General features: G+C 48.4%; 1 long non-coding RNA gene across 1 annotated transcript; it reads left to right on the plus strand.

Annotated features, from left to right (window-relative positions):
- The first annotated feature begins 499 nt into the window (after positions 1 to 499).
- On the plus strand, positions 500 to 2,544 carry LOC115318622. The gene is made up of 3 exons (XR_005717022.3): positions 500 to 978; positions 1,825 to 2,063; positions 2,372 to 2,544. It is a non-coding gene; the product is annotated as an uncharacterized LOC115318622 (long non-coding RNA).
- The last annotated feature ends 13,542 nt before the right edge of the window (positions 2,545 to 16,086 follow it).

Genomic DNA, 16,086 nt, shown 5'->3' on the forward strand with positions numbered 1-16,086 from the left:
GTATTTTTCCACACTGACGCCAGTTGTGGCGTCTATTTCTGACCTTTTTACAAATTCAAGAGTTCACGTGCATAGGTTTGACAGTAGCTGAAGATGAGCGAGAGCAGAAATTCCGAAACCTCCCAGCATGACGTCACGCCCCGGGAAGGAGGGGCTTCAGCTGTACTTTAGAAATTAATTTCTGCAGCCTCCATGCACCAGATTGAAAAAATAAACTTGATATTCGTGATCCTGGAGGCCATATCAAGACGATTTTGGTGTTCTTCCTCAAATACAGAACAGCTTCAGTTTCTTGTTAAAGGGGCACTCAAGTGCTTTTTGGAGAAGTTTGTTTTTGAAAGCATATTGTTTGTTGGGCTTCAGTCAATGAAAATGACCAGTTATAGACGGCAAGACGCCGAAATAAACTCGCAGCAAAAGAAATACGCAGGCACTCTTTCCTCTTGGGGAGTCCATCCTGTGTCACCACCACCGCCATAAAATTAACCAATAAAAATTGTTAATTTCGTGGAGATTCCGAGGTTACTAATATTGCTTTTTTTAGACACATGCACATTATATTTTGACAACCACGTCAAATCTTAGGGTCTAGGTGACGTAATGCAGCTATTATTGATTGAAAACGAGCGAACTATGTTTTCTCCTTGCCTTGTTACGCGGGAGTGATGTGCCCGCGCGGCGACGCGGCTGCGTCGGCTGCTTCGCTCCGTCGCAACTACGTCGTCTGCCGGGTTTCTTCCCGATGCTCCCACTTCATCCCGTTCTCGAAGCAAGGTTCGCGAAGACGCGAATGGTTACGTTGCACCGGGCAAGAAAACGGCCACCGAGGACCTCCTCCACATTCCTCGTTTCCGTGCGGACACCTTCGAGGCGTTCGCCAGCGGTGACCGTAGTTGTGGACGCCACCAGTCTGCTGTACCGACGCTCCTGCTTACCGTCGCCGACGGGACCGAGCGAGGAACCCGCGAAAAAGTCCTGGTAAGTGTTTGGTGATTTTTGGGAGTTTCAACGTCGCATTGTGCAGCAGTCTGCGTGACATACGTATTCGAAGGGTGTTTTGTAGAAGAGAACCGTGTTTTTCGATCCGCGTAAATAAACTGCGCATCGTAGAAAGCTGAATATCGCTGAGACACTAGTGATGGCGACAGAATGCGAAAGTTTGCGAGCATGACGTTACCTGAATCAAAAGGATACTAATACTTTATTTGTACTCAGTGGGGAAGGATTATCCAAGCGTACAGGGTCACAAAAGGCAATGCTGCCCATACCGGAATGGAGCCGATGTCCACCTAAACCTAAAAACGTCACGATTTTTTTTTTCTTTTAGGACCTAGGTTTTCTCTCTTTTACCACAGACTCGGGTAATTTTGAACATGATCAGCATCTACCAGCTCGCCTGCACACTCATTGTCGTCGTGTTCTGCGGTGCAGTTTATTTACTTGGACCAGAATGCACGGCTCTGTTTTCTCAAACAGCTGCCACATCTCACAAGCAATCCCGGCCTGCCGTTTCCAGCTTCATAACTGAGAACACGCTTCGTTCGCGAGCTTAGAGCGTCTATGCGCAGCCAAAGCGCGGCGAAACGAACGAATGTGCCTGTGCTTGCCGTGCGGGTTTTCAGGAGTGGCTCGCGCATTGAACGGCCAGTGCGCGAGCCACACGGGACGAGCGCAGCGCTCGTCCCGTATGATTCTTCTACGTCCTCGTCTGTTTTTGCTGTTCCCTACGATGAATTCCAACCAACTCGCCCGACTCTCCATTCTTCTAAGTGTTAGAAACCAGGCATTGTGAAAAACATTGTAGTATAAAAGTGCTATTTGCAGGTCCTAGTCTCAGCAGCTAGACTGCTGCATCCTGCAAGGCATAAAGGATCCTAAGGGACTGCGCTGTCGAGATGAATCTCCCTGGTCGTGGAGGAGCCAGTACCGTTGGATACTTTCGACTCTGCCGTCCCCTACTGCAGCAGCGAGGTGCCATACAACTGCATATTTCCTGCTCCCAGCATCATGCCAGACTCTGAGGCGACATACTCTCCATCCAACCCTGCTAAAGGTTTCAAGAGGTAAGCTATGCGTATGTGCGCCTTGAACTTAGAAGTTTGTCTGATCTTTGCACGCCTTGTGCATTTGTTTACCCTCCCTCCGCATGTGTCCACATGCTTGTGCCCCCTTTAATTTTGCCCAGTGACAGTGCTTGCTTGCTTCGTCATCATGTGTTCCTCATGCCTTTTATGCTATCCGTTGCTTGTGTGCCCCTCCTTGTGTTCCGATGCGCCACAGACGAGTAATGAAATACATGCTCTCCGCATATTTTTTTTATGTGCCTCGCGCGTAATACTGCATTGACTTTTCTTTTCATGTGCTGCCACAGACATCCTGAAGAGGCTACACCTTGGCAAAGCAGCTCTCCTGTTGGTCTTTAATAAATGGGGCTTTCATCGAGGAGGTAGACTGGAACTGTATAAACCAAACCCGGGCAACTGTGCATGAGAGCACAAACATTTAACACAAGTTCGATGCCATTCAGACTTACAAAGCTAAACGTATTTTCCAAACTACACTACGGTTTCCCCTCTCATCTGCAACATTGTCTCTTCTCGGTAATTCACGGGTTCATGCCTTGCTAACCTTTGAGGAAACAAATGAAAATAGTTTTAGCCAAAGCCGAATGATTATGCAGAGGTTTGTTCGGACAGTAGAACTTTTGCCAAGCACCAAGAAGCATGCTGGAAGTGCATTTACACACGGCATCTGCAAGAGTAACTGTTGCAGATGCCAAGACATGCGCACTCAGCATTTGCCTATGTCCCCACCATTCTCCTTTGTGCCTTGGCAAAAAGGTTTGATTTCAACCACTGAAAGAAATGTCAGTTATTCATTTACTGGGTAGCTCGTATGTGCATTGAAAAAGCAATAACAAACCTTGCTCCTAAACAGTGTAGTGTACGAGCCTTCCCAGCCAATGTGGCTCTGCAAACCTCACGACAGACTAGTTTCGAAAAGTGTGAACTTGGAGTTTATGTTTTAATAAACGGTACCACGTGACTCGCGGCGAGCTGCTGTCGGTTATGTTGTCGGTAAAACAGCCGGATTCAAAGGATTGTGTTGTTCTGCTCTGAGGGGCTATATAGTGCTGTGATGGCTACTACCCAACCTTGGTGTCACACCACTTCTGAAAAAAGTCACTGTAAAATTGCCAGTAAACTTGCAAAAATGACATCTTGCAGAATATTACCTCATTTAGTAATAACTGTGTCAATATGCATTTAAAAAGAAACCTAAACCTTTTTTCCCTGAAATACAAAATATCAACTTTTAGGTTTGGCAACAGAATATTGTTACCGAATGTTTAAAAAAGATAGGCGAAAATTCAGTTCTGTTAAATCCTAAGATTCGGCACCGAATTTTCGATTCGGCAAAAAGTTAGGCCCCTCACTAGTATCTAGTCTCGCTGTTTCAAGATAATCTGCAATTCACAAAATTCATCGAGTCACCCAAAACAAACCATCTTAAAAAAAATGTGCTTCCTCTTGGAGGTCATGAACAGCTATGAATGGGCAATATGCAAAAAAACAGTGTCCCCAGTGGTTCAGGTGCACTCTGGGAGCAAGAGACTGTCAATGGGTAGTTTCGGTTTCACTGGGTCGGGCATCTGTTGTGCTATTGTCTTCGCACCACCATTGCTCATGTTGTTGTGGATGCTCCACACTTGCGCACGCAGCAGTAAGTACCCTTTTTTTCTCGTTGCTACATATCAATCGCAGCGAATAACGAAACAATTAGGATTTTTTCTGACACGGGGGACGAGCAAAAACACCATAGCGGTGAAGTCAAGTGAATGCAGATTGAATGCCATGCCAGCTTACCGCGTGCATTGGTTTGCAACCTTGAGAACAGCCACTGAGACTAGTACTTTGTTTCTATAACACCCTTGTTTCCGCGGCCAATTTTCACACAGCAACAAAGCAAAGGGCGCAAGTTTGTGCTTGAACGTTCTCGTACAGCGAGCTTCGTCATGTATTGTGTTTGCCCAATTGCAAATAGAGATTGGCGAAGCAAAAGTGTTATCAAATGAGTGCTAGTCTCAGTGGATGTTTTCGAGGTGGCAAACAAATGCACGCAGCGAGCTGGCACAGCATTCGGTGTACGTCGCTCTACGTTCACCTCAGTTCGCCGTTGGAATGTTCTCGCTCAAAACCCGTGCCACCAAAATAAATTGTTTCATTATTCGCCGTGTCAGATTTGTGGCGACAAGAAAAGGGCACTTAGTGCATCGTTCACAAGTGTGGAGCAATCCACAACGACATAATGGCAATGTGGAGACGATAGCAGACGACAGATTTACAACCCGGTGAAACCAAAACTACCTATTGACAGTCTCCTGCGCCCAAATTGGGTTGTGTGTATGTTTATACAGCCTAGAACTTGGTCTGCCTCACAGGGGCGACGAGTCTCCCAGCTGTAGATGAGAAATTTAGCCAGTGCGGTACAACCGCTAGCCTGGGGTCTTTAATATGCATCACGCAGTAGTGATAAACGACCGCACGCCGGTACGATGCTCATCCAGATCGAAACGGGCAGGGGTGGGGCTCGAACATAGGATCCCTGGGGTCTGCAGCGCGAGCTTTCGCTCCACGTGCTCCGAGCTGGTGTGCGCTAGACCACTCGGCCACCGATCCCCCCTCTCCTGCGCCCAGAGTGCACCTGAACCGCTAGGGGCACTGCTATTTTACTTATTGCCCATTGGCTCCAATAGCTCATAGCGTCCGCTGCAGCCAGTTGTAAGGTGAAACGGAGTATGGAAATATTTGCACAGAAGCGCCGCGAAGATGGCAGCTAACAAAACCCCGAGTGTTCTTGGTGAGAAGTTATGCAAATCGACTATAACTTTGAAGTGGGCAATAGTAAGTTGTCACTTGGCTCTCACGGCTAACAATACATTTGTGTGAAGACCGACCATTGGACGATGCAATGTTTACTTTTGTGGTGAGAAAACCATGGTTCTATACCCAGTATAACAAAAACACTTTTATTCAGTCGCACAATCGGGGCACAGGAACCCGGGAAATGTGTCGCTGGCGGTCAGTCCCCCATTGTTTTCACCATGCAGACAAGTGGTCGCCTGTTGCTCTGCCCCAGTCGCAGTCACAACCATAGCATCCACTGCCTATAGGCAGCATACCAGAAGCACCTGAAACAATATCCATTGACTGAATGTAAGAAAAAAAACACCACTTTAATTAACCACATAAACTGAAGCAATGACCACACTGATCAGATCAGATGCAAGGAGCAATATTCTATACTCTCAAGTGTACACGTCTCGTGTTCGTTTCCCTGGAAAACCAATAATATATTATGCTGCTTTTATGTTCCCTTTCGCTGCGCATGTGATGCATCTGCCAACGAACAGCTAGTCTGCACAACAGATTATAAACGCTGCAAAGAAGTGAGCTTGTACTGTATGCCAAGCACAGCACAAATGTCGAGACAACCTTGCTTCGGAAATATGATCCACCATGAGCTCTGTAAGAAAGCGGAATCTGGTATGGACGGCAAGAAGGTGATTCCAGATTTTTTGCGAAAGAAGCTTCTGTGAAGGAAACAATTCAACCAATTTCGTGAAGTGATCAATCACGACAGGAAGATACTGATTACTGTACGGATTATGAGGAAACAATCCCATTACAAGTCGCAGGAAACAATCTGCCAAGGAGAGTGGCTTCCGATTGGTTGACTAAATCCTGGTAGGAGACCTTCGCGTGGCTTTGACTTCTGACATCCTGGGCAAGTGTGGGCATACTTCGTACATCCTGCCTGATTCCTGATCAAGTCTCGACATGACGTTACTTATTGCAAGTAATGCTGCCGCTATGACCTGATGAGGCTGAATCATGGAAGTGACTGATGAACGGCGTTCGAAGTTTCACAATCCTGAAAGGCGAGCCATGGGCGGCATCGTCTGCTTGAATAATGTAGCTGAGAAGAAGTCCATTCTCTCTCAGCAAATATGAGTCGTACCGACCGTTGCTCTCGGTGCGGCCTACCCTTTGTTTTGCAAGCTTCTCACACACCTGTAGACGGAGCTCCCCAACATCAGTCGGCCACAATGCCAGTTATTCGCACCAATGCATCTTCGTCCTGAGGGGGAAGGACCTGCAAAGGACCATACGAGAGCACATCTGCCGCAACAAAACTCCCTCCTTGTATATAGTGGCTTAGTGGTATGCCTGCGATGTCGGAGCTCATTGTGCAAGACGTCCGACTAGATTCCGCAAATTATTCGGCCAGGAGAACACTTGATTTGTCTGAATTTGAAAGTATGTGCCATTGAGATACATGTTAAATTTTTTTAGGGCAAAAATAATGGCGAGACACTCCTTTGCATTGCATAATAGTAGTGTTTGGCCGCTGTCGGCATGCGGCTGGTGAAGGTAACTGGCCGAAGAACACCGTTGTGTTCCTGAAGCAGGACTGCACCAAGGCCAGAGTCGCTGGCAGCAGTTTGATCAACAAACGGGTTAAAGAGACCCGGAAACTAACGAAGCAAAGTCGATGATTGCCTTCGAGAGCCAAGGAAAAGCGTCTTGTTGCTTTTGTCTCCAATGCCAATTTTCTCTTTTGCACAAAAGCAAATGCAAAGGGTTAGCTATCCTGGCGCAGTGTGGGACGAGTTGGCAATTACATCCAATCAATTCTAGAAGGCATTGCAAGCTCTTGACGTCTTGCGGCTGCGGGCAATTGGTTATTGTGCACATCATGTCCCGATTGGGGTGAAAAACTCGAGTTAACAGCAAAGCCAAGAAGGTTCATTTTCTTTTCAGGGTGAACTGTCAAGTTGGCATATTGCATTTGCTCGCGAGCAATCATAAAATGTTCGAGGTATTTCTTGAAAGATTGGGGAAAATGACGCCATTCATGTACGCCATCACAAACTTGCTCTTTGTATCATCGACACCAATGTCCATTCGATGATGAAAGGTATCCGGCAAATTTGAAAGGCTCGAACACTCCGCTGTAACAGGTGAAAGCGGTTGTCGAAACCTCCTCTGGGTCTATCTCGATTATCCTAGACTGCAGTCAAGCGTTGTGAACACTTTCGTGTTTTTGATCGCGTACATGATCAAGTCGATCAAGGGAAACTGGTATGAATCTCTCACCGTGACAGCGTTGGGGCTGTGACGGGAGAAGCCCAATGACTAGGGGAGTTGCAAACAGCTCCGGTGTCGATCCACTCCTGTAGTGCTGCATTCAGGAGAGCTCGTACATGGACGATGAGGGGCTTTGGGTTGCACCGCAGTTGGTCGAGCTTCGCCAGTCTCGATTCGATGCAGCAGCACATCAGTCTTTCCCGGAACTTCCGTGTAGTACTTTGGTGGAAATGGCTGCAAGATGCTCTCTAGCTGTTGCTTTTGTTTTCTGGATGCTGGACACACCTGCAGGGCGTCTTAGACACCGGCAGGAAAGGCTGCAGCAAGCCTTGCTGTATAGAGAGCCGGGAGAGTTGCGCCGGTAATGCAATCCTCTCGCCTCGTGAAGGGGGTCACATCCAGCTGGATGTCCATCCGGCCAATAGCCGCCAACATCAAAGTCGAGCAAACGTTTTTCGCCTGCAATAAAATCTCCACCAAAAGGTAATTGGCACGTTCAATTCTGGCAGATAAAGAAAATGCTAGCGTGCCTCTTCGTCGAATAGAATGCCGAGCCTTGCAGCGCACTGCAGAAGTGTATTTTAGGAACAAAGCGGTTCTTTTTTTTGTTTTGCATAGCTCAAAAAAGTCTCCAATAAACAAACTTTCTGCTCCGTTATCAAGAAGGGTGGCAAAGGGAACAGCAAGTAGACAAAGTGTCATGTGAGGCTCGATGTACTGATCTGTACGTCGTATGCGACACAGATGAGAGAAGTGCTGGCGACTCGCTCATTCCGACGCTGGAACTCGCTGCCGCCGGCCCAAGCTGGCGGCAGCGAGATCTCCAAGTTCAGCGTCGCGGGCCCTGTTGGTTTCCCTGGTTCCTCTGGCCCCGGCACCACCAGTGCAGGCATTGGCTGCGAGAATGGCCACGCTGTCCGTAGTTGTAGCAGGAACTGGGCTGCCAACGGTCTTCTGCCGCTCTATTTCTCATGTTACCCCAGTCTCTCCAACACTGGCCGCTGCCTCTCAACTCTACTAGTTCATTCCCTCATTGCCAGCCACCTCTCGGCCCGAGCTTGGGAATTCGTTGGCCGTTCAATGATCTCGAACGCGGTTAGGCAGCCGGCCTTCGCCGTGGGGAAACTGCAGCCAGCCGCTTGAGAAGGTCTGCAGCATCTGCGGCAAAATTTCGCTCTGGTGCGGGCCCTCGGGGGGAGGGGGAGCAACTCCAGCTGCCTGGCGCTTCCCTGGATTAGGAATTTAGACTCTTGACGACCCAGCTTGTTGTAAAAACATTGGACCTCCCGACGACAGTCAAGGGGGTTCAGGGCGAGGGGCAAGTAGGCGAGGTTGGCACAGACCCTTTTAGGAAGGTGTCGAGTCGTAGTTGCTTGTTCTCGGTTGACGCATGTGCACAGGACGGCTCGGAGGCTTCTGCAGCTGGGGGCAGGAAGCCTGTAGTCCACGCAAGCCGCGATGGTTTCCTACATGAGGTCTTCAATGGTGTCGTAGTTGGACCCATGAAGACACGTGTTGTAACAAGGGTGGCTGACGAACAATGCGAGTAACCCTCTGCGACTCGAGAGCAGCTTGCACTGCTCGGTTGAGCAGTTCCTGCATGACCCGAATATGCTCCACAAGGCCTTCTTCTGGGTTCTGTGTACGACACTCGATTTGCCACCGGACTCGGGACTCGTACCCCAGCGCCAGGAACTCCTCTCGGAAGCTGCGGCGGAACGCCTCAAAAGATGGAAATTGAATGACTAATACCCATGCCACACGGGCAACTCGAATGCCATTTACAGCGAATGACATTCGTGTGATTGATGAATCGGCTCGCAATGTCGCGGGTGGAATGCCCCACGCTCGGAGTGTCGCATGCTGATTGGCCGATCGTTCAAATGTCATTCGTTGTAAATGGCATTCGAGTTGCCCGTGTGGCACGGGTATAAGGCCATACGCACGACATTGTGCACCTTGACCGGAAGTGGCCATACGCACGACGCAGAGAGCTCACACTGGACAAAGCGTGTATCACTGGGAGCTCGTTAACCCCCCGCCTGCGTTCACGTCGCTTCGCTGCGACAGTATGCGGCTGCTAATTACAAAACTACCGTATTTACTCGAGTAACAGCCGCACTGTTTATGAAGAAAACCTGAGGGTTCGCTTTTCCGCGGAGCAGGAAGATTGCCAATCACCGCGATCGACGGCATGATTCCAGCTGTTTACAGGACAGAGATAATGTTTTCGTGCAAAGGTACCTGTGAAGATTGCACTTGTATGGAGAATCATGGTCTCGATCTGGTTATTCGCTATGTTATTTATGCGCAACGCAATGATTGGCTGTGTGTGTGTTTTGTGGAAAAGTAGACGGGAGGTTCTTGTTCATATATCGCGGGGCTATTACTCGAGTGAATACAGTATTAGCCAATTGCCCCCCCCCCCCCCCCCCTTTGCGGCGTCCAGCCGACAACCAAAGCTCTGCTGTTCCCCATGCACCTCCGGAAAGGGAGGACCATACCATTTAGTTGAGCGAAGTTTCTTCGAAAACATTCATTCTTTTTCACTATTAATCATAAAAATGTAAATATTGCTAAATGCCTCAACAAAACCATGTTTGAGAGAAAAAAAAGGGGTCTGCTGCGTACGAGGAAGACGCGTTACCCCTATGCTACTTTACAGCTTCGGGAATCTTGTTTTGACAGTTAGTTTTATTCGAGAACCAAAACGTTTCGCGTCGTGCGTATAGCCCTTTTCGGTCGAGGTGCAGTCAATTAGAATCTGCAACACCCAACATCGTGTCGCACTCGCCGGCAAGGCAAGGAGGAAGATCCGCTTCAGCACGTAGGCATCCGAGGCGCTACACGTCCGAGGCGCTCGACGCTCTTGCGTAGACGCCTAGCACGACCACGAAGTCGGCGACGAACTTGCGGTCGTCGAGTTCCTCTGGCTCGCGCTGCCGCTGGCCGCCGGTCCCGCCCGTGACGGCTGCTAAATGCTCCATCACCAACTCGAGGGCGGTAGACATACGGTCACTGCAGGGTCATTGAGGGCCAGGATCTCAGTCGACGACGGACCGAAGCCCAAATCCGACTCCGTGTCGCTGGAGGAGTCCTCATCCTCGGCTCGCAGCTTGGGAGGCATGGGCAAGAAAACTAAAACGCACGGCAAACAAGACAAAAAACAATAAACAGACACGTGAAGCGAACATTAAAAAAAGCAATTGATCGCGAAGTGTTTTCTATTGAAAGGTATCCCGTGCGGACGTGCGGCAAGAAAAACGGGCGCCGATGATTGGAACAGTGTCGACGCCGATCGCAAGTTTCACGATCGGTAAGTCGTACTCACTTGTTCCTTGTCACCCCGCATTTTCTTCTGCCCATAGTGGCGTCTATTGTGTAAAGCGAGTCATAGCACACCCCGGCTGAGGCACAGCGAGTCGAAATCCAAGTAGTTCGTCACGCAGCGCGCCGGCCCTGCTGCTTGCGTATGGCGGCAGAGTACACCCGGCGGCAGACAACCTGACGACGATCTCCATCGGCATCCAGCAACCGCACTGGCACCTTAAAACAGAAAACTGGCATCAATTATACATCCGAGTTTTACAATAAAAAGCGTATCACCTATCAGTCCGTGCGGAGCCGCTGCGTTCCGTCGCCGAGTGCGTTCTTCTCTTTTGAGTCCGGAGTCCGGTGTCGATGCCGAAGACGCTTCGCTGGCTTCGCAGCACCGTGGAATGCCGTCGTCTACGTTTGCGGCGCGTTCGAGGCGTCGGCGTCGCGCGTAGGAGCGGCGTCGCACGGGATGAACCTGATATCTGCCGTCCGCCGAAGAATTTCCATACGACCGACACTACCGACACCACATTCGATAAACGTTTTCAAATGAGTCCGTCCAATACGCGCACGTTCGAAAAAATCAGTCCGCCGAATACGCGCACATTTCGAAATCAGTCCGCCGAATACGCGCGCATTTCAAAACCAGTCCACCGGGTCTCGTGATTGGCTGGCGCACGCCCTTCCCTGCTGCCTTCCCGTCCGACAGCGCCCCTGACGGCGTGCGCCTAGGCGCAGAACACCGATCTTTGATTGGATTTTTAATAGGGAAATCGGTCGCCCTTGAATGTAATTTTAGGATTTTTAGGATGCTTAGAGCCCGTGGATTGCGGTATGACAATAAATAGACAATCTCAGAATCCACTTGAGTGCCCCTTTAAGGCTTGCAATATGCAAAATTTAAGTCGTCAATTCCTGTGGTTTCTTTTTTTTTTTTTTAATTTGATTTGCATTTTCTATTATGGATATCTCCTGTGTTAGCATTCTCGGAACCTTCATACTGAAAAGCAACTTCTTGAAGGAACTGTGAAAAAAGGTTTTTGTTGCTCTTGTGTTGTAATCCTGTTAGTTTCCAGGTTGAAAATCTAATGACGACCATTTAGAGGTCTTGGTCAGTAGAGTGTCAGTTGGGGAAGTTTTGCTCTTTTTTTAACCACTCGTCTCTGCACCCCACCCCTCCCCGCACCGTCTCGCCCCCCATTTTAGATTAATAGGATGTTGCGTGAAATAGCCATATGCCTCCATAGAATCTGCACCTTAGCGTGGTAGCCAAACAAACAATCTCCACCTCTGTGGTGCTCTCTTTCTGTCACCTTTGAACTGCAGGCTAAGTGAGGGACCTATATTTACACAAAGGAAACGCTCACAAACTGCAGTGTGTGAACAGCACCTTGTGTGTAGCTAATATGCAAGATATTGGCTTCCCCTATCCCTCAACTAATCTGTGTGATCTGACAATTCTCTTTACAGGTGCCATACAAAGTCGCACTCGTGCAGCGTGGACGCGGTGCAGAAGTGGCTGACGGGCAAGGAGGCGGGCAAGGGCAATAGAGTTAAAAAGACGGACACTCCACTGGTGGTTCCGACCGCCTTTGACGATGAGGGGCACTCTGGCTGAGGAGCTAGCTGCTATGGATGCACGAGTCACAATAAAGAACGTCACGGTAAAAAAAAAAATTTGTATGTTCCCTTCTTGTACTACCCACAATACGCATCTGGGCGACAGATGAATGGGACATGTCTCAACGAGTATACAATAAGTGCCATGAGTATACTGTATACATGGAGAAAGTCAATTTTTGTTCTTAAATTGTTTCTTAAAATTGCACAAATACTAAACCGGCTTTTTTCGGTTCAAGTCCGAAAAACATGTTAAAAACGGTCAGCACCTATAAAAGATACGAAAACCAATAAAATAGTTTGGACTGAGAAATTGAGCATTTCCACGTTTAAGTCAATTTGATCTACTGAGAAGTTAGCTGTTCAAAAATGCAGTAAAATGTCATTCCTGGGCTTTAAAGCCTGACACAGCTAGCATTCTGCTGGTTCTATGCTGGGTACACTGAATGACGCATACGCTGGTGCTGATCCGCAATTTCGCAGGCACTGACCCGCAATTACGCTGGCACTGATCTGTTTTTACGCTGGGACTATTCCGCTATTGGACTGGCTCTGACCCGGAAACACGCTGGCACACTGATGGTTTCCTACCGTACCACCGGTTCCATGCCGGGGATGTGTGTCGGGAGCTCGCTGGGAACATCCCGTATTCCCGGCATCCCGGTTTCCCAATAAGTTCCCGGTACCGGCCGGATTCCGGCATTGGGCCCGGCCGATGTCGCCCCTTGGGGCGTTTCCGGTACTGGCCGGTATCGGTATCCCGGCAGGCCCGCCCCATCCCCAACCCGGCATGTTGTACTCGCACATTTGACCTCGGAAATCCCACAAAACCTTCGCTCTTGTGAAATGCAGTTCCAGGGTCACCGCATAGATGGCGCCACAATGCCACTGTGTTCCCTCATTCTAAAAACATTTAAGAAGTTTTAAGAGATCTCGTCTGTCTCAGTCGTACTCGGTCGCAAGAGTGTGAACGGGCCTTTAGCTGGGAGGACGGCAGCGTGTTTGCCGGAATCGCCGCGATTGCACCCGACGGCATCTCGCTAGATTGACTGTATTTTTACCGCCGGCGGAGAACGCTCAAAAAAGAAATCGTAACGCGAGTAATGGGCATGCTGACTTTATTGAACACAACGTATGCTTGTCGTTTGCGGTGATGAATCGCTGGGTACCTTCGTCGACACCGACGGGAGGCGGTTAACTCGCACCAAGGCCCCTCTATCTTTCTTTTTTTTTCCCCCTATCTCTTCTTGTTTGGGCCTACCTCAACCGACGTGGTTATTCATTGTTGCCTGCACTTCGCAGCTCTTCGGCACAGAACAATAGTTTAGGTGGCCGAGTGACACAATTATTACGATTGTTTTCCATCTGAGGGGCACGTAGGGAGCCCAGTGGACCGCAGAGCCTGGGCGGCTGGACCGTATGCCAGCTGTTTGTAATCAATAGCTACAGGACTGCACTACACTTAGCTTTTTTGATACGCTGACAGAGTTTTCCGATTTGGTTAATTCAGCAAGACCCCGCCAGGCTGCCGCTGGCAGCTAGAGCAAGATGGCCGCACGCAGCAGCTCGCTCGAAGGCATACCGTCGGCGTCATGTTACTCGAAAAACAGTTTTTTTTGCTCAGCAAGTGTTGCACAACCACATTATTCCGTTCGCTGTTGTTTTTGAGTCCCGTCCGCTTAGTAACACTGCTTCCAATTTCTGCGTATCATTTTCGATACAGTGGGTCGTAATTGATGGCACAATTTGTGTACCAATTCTGATACGTTTTCTTGGTAAAGCTTTGAATGTACACTTTTTAACCGTATTTTTTTTATTGATTTTTCCTTCTAATTTTAGGTTCCTAAGTTAGGAACATATTGAACATCGTCGCCGGCGAAGATGTCAGCGATTTTAGTCGGAAAGTGACGAAAATTAGTCCCCCCGCCGCGGCTGAGCCCTCTGAGACAAGTAATGATGAAGAAACCGGAGAAAATTCCTTCAGATCATCTGTAGCTTCGTCCTCTCGTCCACACAACAAATGGCGAAAGCAATTGCTCCAAAACAGTCATGCTGAATTTTCCAAAGTATTCTCTGAGCCGGATGCCATAGATTCACCATTGTTCCTTTTCCGCCAGTTTCTAAGTACTGATATGTTCACCATGCTAGTGGAGCAAACAAATGTGTACAGTACGCAGAAATACGGCAGCTTCGTTACAGAACTCTGCAAGAGCTGGAGCAATATATTGGAATATACCTGAAAATGGGGTTTACAAAATGACGAACGTCATGTGCTACTGGGAGAATGGGACAAGGTATTCTCCTATCGCTGACAAGAGGTCGAAAAATTGTTTCTTGAAGCTGATGCAATGCATGCATGTTGTAAACAACATGGAAACCACCCGAGAAGCGAAGGAGGACAAGTTGTGGAAGATTCGTCCTTGGATTTCCTTATTCCAGCACAACCTCTAGAGCATTGAACAAAAAGCGTTCAATGCGGTGGATGAGATAATGGCGTTATTTACAGGAAGGAGCTCGCTAAAACAGTACATCCCAAACAAACCGACGCCGTGGGGTTTCAAGCTTTGGGGACGGGCAGGCACAACCGGTGTCCTTTACCAGTTCGAGGTATACCAAGGCCACTCCAAAGAAAACAACATTTTTGGACTTGGGGGTGATACTGTCCTGAGCATCTGCTCTGAAATACCTTCAAATGAAGACTTCAAGGTTGCGGCTGACAATTTTTTTTAGCTCTTTGAACCTTGTTGAAGAGTTAACGAGAGGAATAGAGTACGTTGAAACTCTGAGGCAAAATCGGGTGAGAGACTGCAAACTCCAGTGTGAGAAGACTCTGAGAAAAGTTGGCCAAGGCTCACATTATTACAGAGTTGACAATGACAAAGGAATTGTGGTAGTTGCCTGGTTTGACAGGAAAGCTGTCACTCTAGTGTCAAACCTCGTCTCTGTTGAGTCAATTCAGCAAGTCAAACGGTAAGACCGGAAGACCAAACTCCACATTGACATCGCACGCCCGGCAATTGTTGGTATGTACAACAGTTTTAGGGGGGGGGGGATCGACCAGCATAATTATCAGGTGTCGCTGTACAAATACACCATTCGGTCGAGGCGCCGGTACACGTACCTCATATATCATGCTATCTTCATCTGCTTCGTAAATGCATGGAATATTCACAGGCGCCAAAGCCATCAGCTGAAGGAGCGGCCACTTAAGCTGAGAACCTTCATTGCCAGTTTATCAGAAAGCCCAATCTCTACTGGAAATGCGTTAAGAGGACGGCCGGTCAGTCTGCCTTCGCCTCCGATGAAGAGGAAGTTCACGCCAAGTCATCCCCAAGATGACGTTCGAAAAGACGGGGTTGGGCATCGTCCAACTGTGGCGAGCAACCGACTTCAATGCAGGAACTGTGTGCCCAGTGTGAACACATTTAGCACAGTTGTGTGCGCGAAATGCAATGTAACTCCCAGTCTGAGCAAGCGACGCAACTGTTTCTTTGAATACTACAAGCCACGAGACTGCAGCTGGCAAGGACGTAGCAGAAAAGCCCAGTGTATCATATTTGATACGTTCAATAATTTTTTACTGGTTTGAAATTTCATTGTTCTCTTTGTATGAATGTACCAGGAATGGGCACTATTTCAAATACAAGTATTTGAAATACGTATTTCAAATATTTTGTGTATTTTGCATTTGTATTTAATTACAAATTGGGTAATGTATTTGGCGTGTGTATTTAAATACTAAAACGGGGGTATTTCAAATACAATTGTAATTAAATACAATTTTGTGGGCGAAAATACATCCTTCAAATTTATTGTCACTGCCCAGAGCAGGAAGAGAACTACGTTCTCCGCCGAATGCAGTGTCTCTCAATCAAGCACAAGCGTTCATTGACTTTGTGATTACGGTGCTAGTCCAGGGCAAGAATAGTGACGAAATCGACGTTCACAGGCAGACTGGCTAAATAAGCGCCTGTGACAACTTGTGATGCTTTCCAGC

The sequence above is a fragment of the Ixodes scapularis genome, unplaced genomic scaffold, assembly GCF_016920785.2.
Source record: "Ixodes scapularis isolate PalLabHiFi unplaced genomic scaffold, ASM1692078v2 PGA_scaffold6__148_contigs__length_123643588, whole genome shotgun sequence".
In the NCBI taxonomy this organism is placed as follows: domain Eukaryota; kingdom Metazoa; phylum Arthropoda; class Arachnida; order Ixodida; family Ixodidae; genus Ixodes; species Ixodes scapularis.